Source organism: Syngnathus floridae, unplaced genomic scaffold, assembly GCF_059516105.1.
Source record: "Syngnathus floridae isolate MCC-2025c unplaced genomic scaffold, RoL_Sflo_1.0 HiC_scaffold_32, whole genome shotgun sequence".
Lineage (NCBI taxonomy): Eukaryota > Metazoa > Chordata > Actinopteri > Syngnathiformes > Syngnathidae > Syngnathus > Syngnathus floridae.
This window is the reverse complement of record NW_028284061.1, coordinates 312287-324544: the sequence shown is the minus strand read 5'-3', so window position 1 is coordinate 324544 and position 12258 is coordinate 312287. Positions and strand designations below refer to the sequence as shown.

Sequence of the window (12258 nt, the reverse complement as noted above, 5' to 3'; positions counted from 1 at the left end):
GTGTTGTTCAGTGCGGCATGGTGTTGTTCAGTGCGGCATGGTGTTGTTCAGTGCGGCGTAATGTTGTTCAGTGCGGCATGGTGTTGTTCAGTGCGGAATGGTGTTGTTCAGTGCGGCATGGTGTTGTTCAGTGCAGGATGGTGTTGTTCAGTGCGGCATGGTGTTGCTCAGTGCGGCATGGTGTTGTTCAGTGCGGGATGGTGTTGTTCATTGCGGCATGGTGTTGTTCAGTGCGGCATGGTGTTGTTCAGTGCGGCATGGTGTTGTTCAGTGCGGCATAATGTTGTTCAGTGCGCCATAATGTTGTTCAGTGCGGCATGGTGTTGTTCAGTGCGGGATGGTGTTGTTCAGTGCAGGATGGTGTTGTTCAGTGCGGCATGGTGTTGTTCAGTGCGGCATGGTGTTGTTCAGTGCGGCATAATGTTGTTCAGTGCGGCATAATGTTGTTCAGTGCGGGATGGTGTTGTTCATTGCGGCATGGTGTTGTTCAGTGCGGCATGGTGTTGTTCAGTGCGGCATGGTGTTGTTCAGTGCGGCATGGTGTTGTTCAGTGCGGCATGGTGTTGTTCAGTGCGGGATGGTGTTGTTCAGTGCAGGATGGTGTTGTTCAGTGCGGCATGGTGTTGTTCAGTGCGGCATGGTGTTGTTCATTTCGGCATAATGTTGTTCAGTGCGGCATAATGTTGTTTAGTGCGGCATGGTGTTGTTCAGTGCGGGATGGTGTTGTTCAGTGCGTTATAATGTTGTTCAGTGCGGCATGGTGTTGTTCAGTGCGGCATGGTGTTGTTCAGTGCGGCATGGTGTTGTTCAGTGCGGCATAATGTTGTTCAGTGCGGCATAATGTTGTTCAGTGCGGCATGGTGTTGTTCAGTGCGGGATGGTGTTGTTCAGTGCGGGATGGTGTTGTTCAGTGCGGCATGGTGTTCAATGCGGAATGGTGTTGTTCAGTGCAGGATGGTGTTGTTCAGTGCGGCATGGTGTTGTTCAGTGCGGCATAATGTTGTTCAGTGCGGCATGGTGTTGTTCAGTGCGGCATGGTGTTGTTCAGTGCGGCATGGTGTTGTTCAGTGCGGCATAATGTTGTTCAGTGCGGCATGGTGTTGTTCAGTGCGGCATGGTGTTGTTCAGTGCGGCATAATGTTCAGTGCGGCATAATGTTGTTCAGTGCGGCATGGTGTTGTTCAGTGCGGGATGGTGTTGTTCAGTGCAGGATGGTGTTGTTCAGTGCGGCATGGTGTTCAGTGCGGGATGGTGTCTTTCAGTGCGGCATGGTGTCGTTCAGTGCGGCATGGTGTCTTTCAGTGCGGCATGGTGTCGTTCAGTGAGGCATGGTGTTGTTCAGTGCGGCATGGTGTTGTTTAGTGCGGCATGGTGTTTTTCAGTGCGGGATGGTGTTGTTCAGTGTGGCATGGTGTTCAGTGCGGCATGGTGTTGTTCAGTGCGGTATCGTGTTGTTCAGTGCGGTATCGTGTTTCTCAGTGCGGTATCGTGTTGTTCAGTGCAGTATCGTTGTGTTGTTCGTATTGTGTTTAACACTTAGCCTCTAACACTTAGCCTCTAACACTTAGCCTCTAGCATCTAGAAGGTAAATAAATAGGAAGGAAGGACTCACCGGTGACGTCTTCGCCCACGTCCAAGCGTTGTACTTTGTATTTTCATCCTTCTGACAGTGGAAAACATAGCCAACAAACACCGTGGAACCTAAACGAATGAAAGAAAACTATCATTTGGCCACAACCAACATTCACAGATACAACACAATGTGACGTGCGGGGTTGAGGTTAAAGGTTGAGTGAAGGGCCCTCGTTTTAAACTACTTTTTTGAAAAGGATTGGGAACAAGTAAGACGTATTTAATTTATTTAATGGGAAGTAGTAAGAGCTATTGAATTTAATCTATGTATTATATTCTATTGTATTGTATTCTGTTGTATTCTTTTGGATTGTATTCACACTAACCCCACTAAAACTTCAGCCCACAAAAACTCGCCTCTGGCGCCTAGCCTCTGGCACTTAGCCTCTAACACTTAGCCTTTAACACTTAGCCTTTAACACTTAGCCTAGAAGGTGAATAAATAGGGTTAAAGGTTGAGTGAAGGGACCTCGTTTTAAACTACTTTTTTGTAAAGGAGTGGGAACAAGTAAGACGTATTTAATTTATTTAATGGGAAGTAGTAAGACTTATTAAATTTATTTAATCTACTTTTCTTCCCAGGCAAAATTTGATGTGCTGCAATTCCAAATTTCCAAAGTGAATGAAGGAATGAAGTCCTTTAAATTATGATTTTGTATAAATACTAGGCATTAACACAAAATCGACGGCACAAAATGGGCAGACTTTACTTGTTTGAAAAGGACTGGTTACAAGACAGACTTTTTTAATTTATTTAATGGGAAGAAGACTTATTTAGTTTAATTGATCTATTTTTGTTCCCTGGCAAAATTCGATTTGCTGCAATTCCAAATTTCCAAAGTGAATGAAGGAAAGAAGTCGTTTAAATTATGATTTTGTTTAAATACTAGGCATAGACACAAAATCTACGGCACAAAATGGGCAGACTTTACTTGTTTGAAGAGGACTGGTTACAAGACAGACTTTTCTGATTTATTTAATGGGAAGAAGACTTATTTAGTTTATTTAATCTATTTTTGTTCCCTGGCAAAATTGGATTTGCTGAAATTGTATTTTGCCAAATCTTGCCTTGAGACCTGATAGGAAGTATTAAACGCTTAGTTAAATCAATACAAGTTGGTAATAAGAGCGAGTAATGTTGGTTGAACCGATGAATGAAGGTTGAAAGCAATTTAAATTATGACTTTGTATAAATACTAGATATTAACAGAACATCTACTGCGCGAAATGGGCAGAGTTTACTTGTTTGAGAAGGAGTGGCTTATTCAAAACTAAGATTTATTTAATCTGTTTGTTCCCAGGCAAAATTGGATGTGATGCAATTCCAAATTTCACCACATGATGGTGCCCAATTTTGACTTCATAGGACATATTAAACACTTAGCTTGTTATTATGTTCAAGGTAATCAGATTTGTTTATTATTCTAATGGCCTCTTCAAAACTATTCTGGATTACTACTTTGGATCTATTCTACATTACTTGGCAACAACATACTCTGTAACAGATTAGGCAGTATAATCATATCTGTTAACTTGAGAGTGCCCACACTCAATCTACTTATCGTGATGTGTTAAATCAATTACTGTTAAACATTATTTGTCTGATAATCTACCAAATCTTTGAATTGAAGAATTTGTGATTTAATTAATAGCTTGTTGTTATGTTAAGGGTAATCAGACTTGTATATAATTCTAATGGCCTTCTTTTGAAAACTATTCTGAATTACAACTTTGGATCTTATATTACTTTGCAACAATCTACTCCGTGACAGATTAGGCAGTATAATCACATATGTTAACTTCAGTGCCCACACTGTATTTATTTATGGTTATTTGTTAAATCAAGTACTGTTAGACATGAAATAGGAAGTGTTTAACATAAATGTTATGGCTACTCACCATTGTAGCTCGCTCCTGGTCAATGATACGAGCCTCTTCTTGCAGTGGAAAACTTGCAGCCAACAAACACCGTGGAACCTAAAGGAATGAAATTAAACATTAACATTTCGCCTCGACCAATTTTCACACGTACAACGCAACGCGGCTACACTTCTGCTATTACAAACGTAAATCTCCTTAAACACAATGAGTGTTACTTACCGTGTACGCTCTAGACGGTCCAGTTGCAAGCAGAAAATAAAGATATTTCTGTTGATAATCGTCGCTGCTCAGTGGCTCACGGCCATCGCGCCAACAGATTTGAATTTTGGCGGAGGTTCGGGCAATTACGTCATATCCACGGCACATGACTGCGACGTAATACCCGCTTATCTGAAACGGCAGTTAAAAGTAGAGTTACATCAAGTTTTCTTGGAACCTAAACGAATGAAAGAAAACTATCATTTGGCCACAACCAACATTCACAGATACAACACAACGTGCGGGGTTGGGGTTAAAGATTGAGTGAAGGGCCCTCGTTTTAAACTACTGTTTTGAAAAGGAGTGGGAACAAGTAAGACGTATTTAATTTATTTAATGGGAAGTAGTAAGACTTATTAAATTTATTTAATCTACTTTTCTTCCCAGGCAAAATTTGATGTGCTGCAATTCCAAATTTCCAAAGTGAATGAAGGAATGAAGTCCTTTAAATTATGATTTTGTATAAATACTAGGCATTAACACAAAATCGACGGCACAAAATGGGCAGACTTTACTTGTTTGAAAAGGACTGGTTACAAGACAGACTTTTTTAATTTATTTAATGGGAAGAAGACTTATTTAGTTTAATTGATCTATTTTTGTTCCCTGCCAAAATTCGATTTGCTGCAATTCCAAATTTCCAAAGTGAATGAAGGAAAGAAGTCGTTTAAATTATGATTTTGTTTAAATACTAGGCATAGACACAAAATCTACGGCACAAAATGGGCAGACTTTACTTGTTTGAAGAGGACTGGTTACAAGACAGACTTTTCTGATTTATTTAATGGGAAGAGGACTTATTTAGTTTATTTAATCTATTTTTGTTCCCTGGCAAAATTGGATTTGCTGAAATTGTATTTTGCCAAATCTCGATTTGAGACCTGATAGGAAGTATTAAACGCTTAGTTAAATCAATACAAGTTGGTAATAAGAGCGAGTAATGTTGGTTGAACCGATGAATGAAGGTTGAAAGCAATTTAAATTATGACTTTGTATAAATACTAGATATTAACAGAACATCTACTGCGCAAAATGGGCAGAGTTTACTTGTTTGAGAAGGAGTGGCTTATTCAAAACTAAGATTTATGTAATCTGTTTGTTCCCAGGCAAAATTGGATGTGATGCAATTCCAAATTTCACCACATGATGGTGCCCAATTTTGACTTCATAGGACATATTAAACACTTAGCTTGTTATTATGTTCAAGGTAATCAGATTTGTTTATCATTCTAATGGCCTCTTCAAAACTATTCTGGATTACTACTTTGGATCTATTCTACATTACTTGGCAACAACATACTCTGTAACAGATTAGGCAGTATAATCACATATGTTAACTTGAGAGTGCCCACACTCAATCTACTTATCGTGATGTGTTAAATCAATTACTGTTAGACATTATTTGTCTGATAATCTACCAAATCTTTGAATTGAAGAATTTGTGATTTAATTAATAGCTTGTTCAGGGTAATCAGACTTGTATATAATTCTAATGGCCTTCTTTTGAAAACTATTCTGAATTACAACTTTGGATCTTATATTACTTTGCAACAATCTACTCCGTGACAGATTAGGCAGTATAATCACATATGTTAACTTCAGTGCCCACACTGTATTTATTTATGGTTATTTGTTAAATCAAGTACTGTTAGACATGAAATAGGAAGTGTTTAACATAAATGTTATGGCTACTCACCATTGTAGCTCGCTCCTGGTCAATGATACGAGCCTCTTCTTGCAGTGGAAAACTTGCAGCCAACAAACACCGTGGAACCTAAAGGAATGAAATTAAACATTAACATTTCGCCTCGACCAATTTTCACACGTACAACGCAACGCGGCTACACTTCTGCTATTACAAACGTAAATCTCCTTAAACACAATGAGTGTTACTTACCGTGTACGCTCTAGACGGTCCAGTTGCAAGCAGAAAATAAAGATATTTCTGTTGATAATCGTCGCTGCTCAGTGGCTCACGGCCATCGCGCCAACAGATTTGAATTTTGGCGGAGGTTCGGGCAATTACGTCATATCCGCGGCATTTGACTGCGACGTAATACCCGCTTATCTGAAACGGCAGTTAAAAGTAGAGTTACATCAAGTTTTCTTGGAACCTAAACGAATGAAAGAAAACTATCATTTGGCCACAACCAACATTCACAGATACAACACAACGTGCGGGGTTGAGGTTAAAGATTGAGTGAAGGGCCCTCGTTTTAAACTACTGTTTTGAAAAGGAGTGGGAACAAGTAAGACGTATTTAATTTATTTAATGGGAAGTAGTAAGACTTATTAAATTTATTTAATCTACTTTTCTTCCCAGGCAAAATTTGATGTGCTGCAATTCCAAATTTCCAAAGTGAATGAAGGAATGAAGTCCTTTAAATTATGATTTTGTATAAATACTAGGCATTAACACAAAATCGACGGCACAAAATGGGCAGACTTTACTTGTTTGAAAAGGACTGGTTACAAGACAGACTTTTTTAATTTATTTAATGGGAAGAAGACTTATTTAGTTTAATTGATCTATTTTTGTTCCCTGCCAAAATTCGATTTGCTGCAATTCCAAATTTCCAAAGTGAATGAAGGAAAGAAGTCGTTTAAATTATGATTTTGTTTAAATACTAGGCATAGACACAAAATCTACGGCACAAAATGGGCAGACTTTACTTGTTTGAAGAGGACTGGTTACAAGACAGACTTTTCTGATTTATTTAATGGGAAGAGGACTTATTTAGTTTATTTAATCTATTTTTGTTCCCTGGCAAAATTGGATTTGCTGAAATTGTATTTTGCCAAATCTCGATTTGAGACCTGATAGGAAGTATTAAACGCTTAGTTAAATCAATACAAGTTGGTAATAAGAGCGAGTAATGTTGGTTGAACCGATGAATGAAGGTTGAAAGCAATTTAAATTATGACTTTGTATAAATACTAGATATTAACAGAACATCTACTGCGCAAAATGGGCAGAGTTTACTTGTTTGAGAAGGAGTGGCTTATTCAAAACTAAGATTTATGTAATCTGTTTGTTCCCAGGCAAAATTGGATGTGATGCAATTCCAAATTTCACCACATGATGGTGCCCAATTTTGACTTCATAGGACATATTAAACACTTAGCTTGTTATTATGTTCAAGGTAATCAGATTTGTTTATCATTCTAATGGCCTCTTCAAAACTATTCTGGATTACTACTTTGGATCTATTCTACATTACTTGGCAACAACATACTCTGTAACAGATTAGGCAGTATAATCACATATGTTAACTTGAGAGTGCCCACACTCAATCTACTTATCGTGATGTGTTAAATCAATTACTGTTAGACATTATTTGTCTGATAATCTACCAAATCTTTGAATTGAAGAATTTGTGATTTAATTAATAGCTTGTTCAGGGTAATCAGACTTGTATATAATTCTAATGGCCTTCTTTTGAAAACTATTCTGAATTACAACTTTGGATCTTATATTACTTTGCAACAATCTACTCCGTGACAGATTAGGCAGTATAATCACATATGTTAACTTCAGTGCCCACACTGTATTTATTTATGGTTATTTGTTAAATCAAGTACTGTTAGACATGAAATAGGAAGTGTTTAACATAAATGTTATGGCTACTCACCATTGTAGCTCGCTCCTGGTCAATGATACGAGCCTCTTCTTGCAGTGGAAAACTTGCAGCCAACAAACACCGTGGAACCTAAAGGAATGAAATTAAACATTAACATTTCGCCTCGACCAATTTTCACACGTACAACGCAACGCGGCTACACTTCTGCTATTACAAACGTAAATCTCCTTAAACACAATGAGTGTTACTTACCGTGTACGCTCTAGACGGTCCAGTTGCAAGCAGAAAATAAAGATATTTCTGTTGATAATCGTCGCTGCTCAGTGGCTCACGGCCATCGCGCCAACAGATTTGAATTTTGGCGGAGGTTCGGGCAATTACGTCATATCCGCGGCACATGACTGCGACGTAATACCCGCTTATCTGAAACGGCAGTTAAAAGTAGAGTTACATCAAGTTTTCTTGGAACCTAAACGAATGAAAGAAAACTATCATTTGGCCACAACCAACATTCACAGATACAACACAACGTGCGGGGTTGGGGTTAAAGATTGAGTGAAGGGCCCTCGTTTTAAACTACTGTTTTGAAAAGGAGTGGGAACAAGTAAGACGTATTTAATTTATTTAATGGGAAGTAGTAAGACTTATTAAATTTATTTAATCTACTTTTCTTCCCAGGCAAAATTTGATGTGCTGCAATTCCAAATTTCCAAAGTGAATGAAGGAATGAAGTCCTTTAAATTATGATTTTGTATAAATACTAGGCATTAACACAAAATCGACGGCACAAAATGGGCAGACTTTACTTGTTTGAAAAGGACTGGTTACAAGACAGACTTTTTTAATTTATTTAATGGGAAGAAGACTTATTTAGTTTAATTGATCTATTTTTGTTCCCTGCCAAAATTCGATTTGCTGCAATTCCAAATTTCCAAAGTGAATGAAGGAAAGAAGTCGTTTAAATTATGATTTTGTTTAAATACTAGGCATAGACACAAAATCTACGGCACAAAATGGGCAGACTTTACTTGTTTGAAGAGGACTGGTTACAAGACAGACTTTTCTGATTTATTTAATGGGAAGAGGACTTATTTAGTTTATTTAATCTATTTTTGTTCCCTGGCAAAATTGGATTTGCTGAAATTGTATTTTGCCAAATCTCGATTTGAGACCTGATAGGAAGTATTAAACGCTTAGTTAAATCAATACAAGTTGGTAATAAGAGCGAGTAATGTTGGTTGAACCGATGAATGAAGGTTGAAAGCAATTTAAATTATGACTTTGTATAAATACTAGATATTAACAGAACATCTACTGCGCAAAATGGGCAGAGTTTACTTGTTTGAGAAGGAGTGGCTTATTCAAAACTAAGATTTATGTAATCTGTTTGTTCCCAGGCAAAATTGGATGTGATGCAATTCCAAATTTCACCACATGATGGTGCCCAATTTTGACTTCATAGGACATATTAAACACTTAGCTTGTTATTATGTTCAAGGTAATCAGATTTGTTTATCATTCTAATGGCCTCTTCAAAACTATTCTGGATTACTACTTTGGATCTATTCTACATTACTTGGCAACAACATACTCTGTAACAGATTAGGCAGTATAATCACATATGTTAACTTGAGAGTGCCCACACTCAATCTACTTATCGTGATGTGTTAAATCAATTACTGTTAGACATTATTTGTCTGATAATCTACCAAATCTTTGAATTGAAGAATTTGTGATTTAATTAATAGCTTGTTCAGGGTAATCAGACTTGTATATAATTCTAATGGCCTTCTTTTGAAAACTATTCTGAATTACAACTTTGGATCTTATATTACTTTGCAACAATCTACTCGGTGACAGATTAGGCAGTATAATCACATATGTTAACTTCAGTGCCCACACTGTATTTATTTATGGTTATTTGTTAAATCAAGTACTGTTAGACATGAAATAGGAAGTGTTTAACATAAATGTTATGGCTACTCACCATTGTAGCTCGCTCCTGGTCAATGATATGAGCCTCTTCTTGCAGTGGAAAACTTGCAGCCAACAAACACCGTGGAACCTAAAGGAATGAAATTAAACATTAACATTTCGCCCGGACCAACATTCACACGTACAACGCAACGCGGCTACACTTCTGCTATTACAAACGTAAATCTCCTTAAACACAACGAGTGTTACTTACCGTGTACGCTCTAGGCAAAATTGGATGTGATGCAATTCCAAATCTATCTGAAACGGCAGTTAAAAGTAGAGTTACATCAAGTTTTCTTTTTTAATCAACACAATCATTTACAACCGTTGACCAGAAAGAATCGTCGAAATTCGACGTCCCCCACAAACGCCACGCTCACTCGCTTTTCAGGGCAACAAAAGTACTTCTTTTTAAAAACGATGAGTTGTACTTACCGTGTACGCTCTGGACGGTCCAGTTGCAAGCAGAAAATAAAAATATTTCTCTTGTTAGTCGTATGTTACCATCCGCTGTGTCTTTGTCAACATCGCCGCCATTTTCCTACTTCCTGCTGCGAGCCACGCCCACGGATTTAAATTTGGGCGGAAGCTCTTTCCATTGGCGTCGTTTTCGCGTATAGCAAATCCGATTGGTTGGGAAGGGGGCACGGTTATGCAGCCGAGGAGTCCTGTGATCGGTGGGATGTAAAGTAGGCGTCGACGTCACGTCCGCGTCACGTGACCACGACGTGGCAGACGTCAAATAGCAACCGCTGTTTTGTTTAGTAGACTTACAGTTGTTATGCATTGACATAATGGCGCACACACCAAATAGATTTAAATAAATTAAATAATTCTTCTGCCCACTCTCTTTTAAACAAGTTAACTCTCCCCGCGGATTTGAATTCCGGCGAAAGTTACGCCCATCGACGTCACGTATGTCACGTGACCACGACGTGGCAGATGTCATATAGCAACCGCTGTTTTGTTTAGTAGATTTACAGTTGTTATGCATTGGCATAATGGTGTGCACTCAAAATAGATTTAAATAAATTAAATATTTCTTCTGCCTACTCCCTTTTAAACAAGTTAACTCTGCCCACGTCCATTGACGTCTTGTCTGCGTCACGTGACCACGACGTAGCGACGTCATATAGTAACCGCTGTTTTGACCAGTAGACTTAGTTATTATGCGTTGACATAATGGCGCACTGGTTAGCATGGCCACCTCTTAAGCATGATGATGCGGGTTCGACGCCTGATCAATGTTAGCATGGAGTGAGCTGAAGTGCATGGCGCTGAAGATTTGAATCTTTGAAATGCGCTGAGGTCTGACATATCAGGCAGAATGGTTTGCCATCACGTTCAACAAAAAATAGAAACTTTCCCACTCTGATTAAAACGTCCTGTGTTCATCTACGTATTTTCGTTTTGCTGTGCATCTTTTCCCTGCCATTTCGAGAGCCCAATTGACACTCATAGTTTAAAGAAATGTGTTTGCCCATCCTACTTTGTGGAATTTCACCACATGCGCTTTTGACCAAAATACCAAATTGAACTCAAGTGAAGCCAACACGCACAACCCCCCCCCCCCCCCCCCCCCCACACACACACACACACAAATGTTGATATGAACATAAAAGAGCCGCATGCGGTTCGGGAGTTGCGGCTTGGCCAAACCTGTACTATACAACTTTATTTGTATAAAATTTTCACAACAGCTGTCACACAAACAAAGCGGGAAAAACCGAAGACGTGCGTGTTCCGCCCACGCTGGATTTATTTGCACCTTTGAAAAGACACCGTATTGCCGCAGATGTGGCAAAGAGTACTTTTGGGCATCTGAGACGGAAGGATGTCCAAAGCATCACGTCACCTGCTCTGGTAGGCATGGTGGTGGGACGTTGAGGTCAACCGCTTTGGGGTTGGCTGACTCTTTGATCGCAGGATGCCACACACTTGAAGACAGAAGCAGAAAAGCAGAGCTAAATGCAAAATGTACTCACCGGTGACTCCAATTTTTTTCCCCCCTGAAGAAACAGCTGGACGGGTGGCCCCGGCTGGCCAGTGGGACTCTTGTTATTCTGACCCTTTTTAGTGCGCGTTTGGGGCAACAACCGTTTTTTGTGGCGCTCTCTTCTGGTTCAAAAGTGCCCTGCATGTGAATTTGCTTTTCCTGCCTTCTGATTGGATGAGCGCCGGTGTGACGCGGTGCCTCTGTCACCGTGGCGGGGGGTATACGTTGGCATCGGAGCGTCTGCCAACGTCTGAGACCGGCTGGCAGTGTATCGGAGGTGTCGAGTGCGGTGCCGCTGGAGCTCACTCACCAGCTGGTGTTAGGGCCACAGAATGAAGGCCAAGGAGAAGAATAGAAAGAGAAACAGAAACTTCTCCTCCAATTGTTTGATTTGTCTCTTCTGAGCTTCGATGAATTCTTTCAGCTCTTTGTTCCTCTAGGACGGACAAATGGAAAGTGGCATTCAAAAGCCAGTAAGCGTGCAAGTAAGTGCCGGGCTGGCTTTGGGCCCTTACCTGTTGCGCGCTGTGCAGCAGATCCATTCTCTCTTGGAGGATGCAAGCGTCGCGCTCCCTCAACTCGCACATCAGGGCTCGCTTCCATTGGTCCACGGCGCTCCTAAGCTCTTCTCTCTGATCCGCCGTCAGCACGTCATTCACGCCAGCGTGGCTGGCTTTTTCGCCGTCCGTGGCGGGGCAGTCCCGCTGCGGTAGCGCCTCGTACAACATGGCCTCCAGCTCCAGGATCCTCTGGGCCGCAATCCTCGTCCATCAGTGGTCCGGCGGGAGATTTGAGGGCGGCTTACCTTATGAGCCTGGTCCATGGAACACTTCCTGAAGTCCAACTCTTCATCCAGGTAGCCCTTCTGCTTGCAGAACATATCCTAGCACAGCTCAAGGTCAGAATTGTTGGGGCACATTGCCGGAGTTCCCC

At 40.2% G+C, this 12258-nt stretch overlaps 1 long non-coding RNA gene across 1 annotated transcript; it reads right to left on the bottom strand.

Annotated features, from left to right (window-relative positions):
• Positions 1–10960: 10960 nt before the first annotated feature.
• On the bottom strand, positions 10961–11992 carry LOC148378612 (uncharacterized). The gene is made up of 3 exons (XR_015855736.1): positions 11841–11992; positions 11636–11761; positions 10961–11266 (listed from the first exon to the last, which is right to left on the bottom strand). It is a non-coding gene; the product is annotated as an uncharacterized LOC148378612 (long non-coding RNA).
• Between the last annotated feature and the right edge of the window lie 266 nt (positions 11993–12258).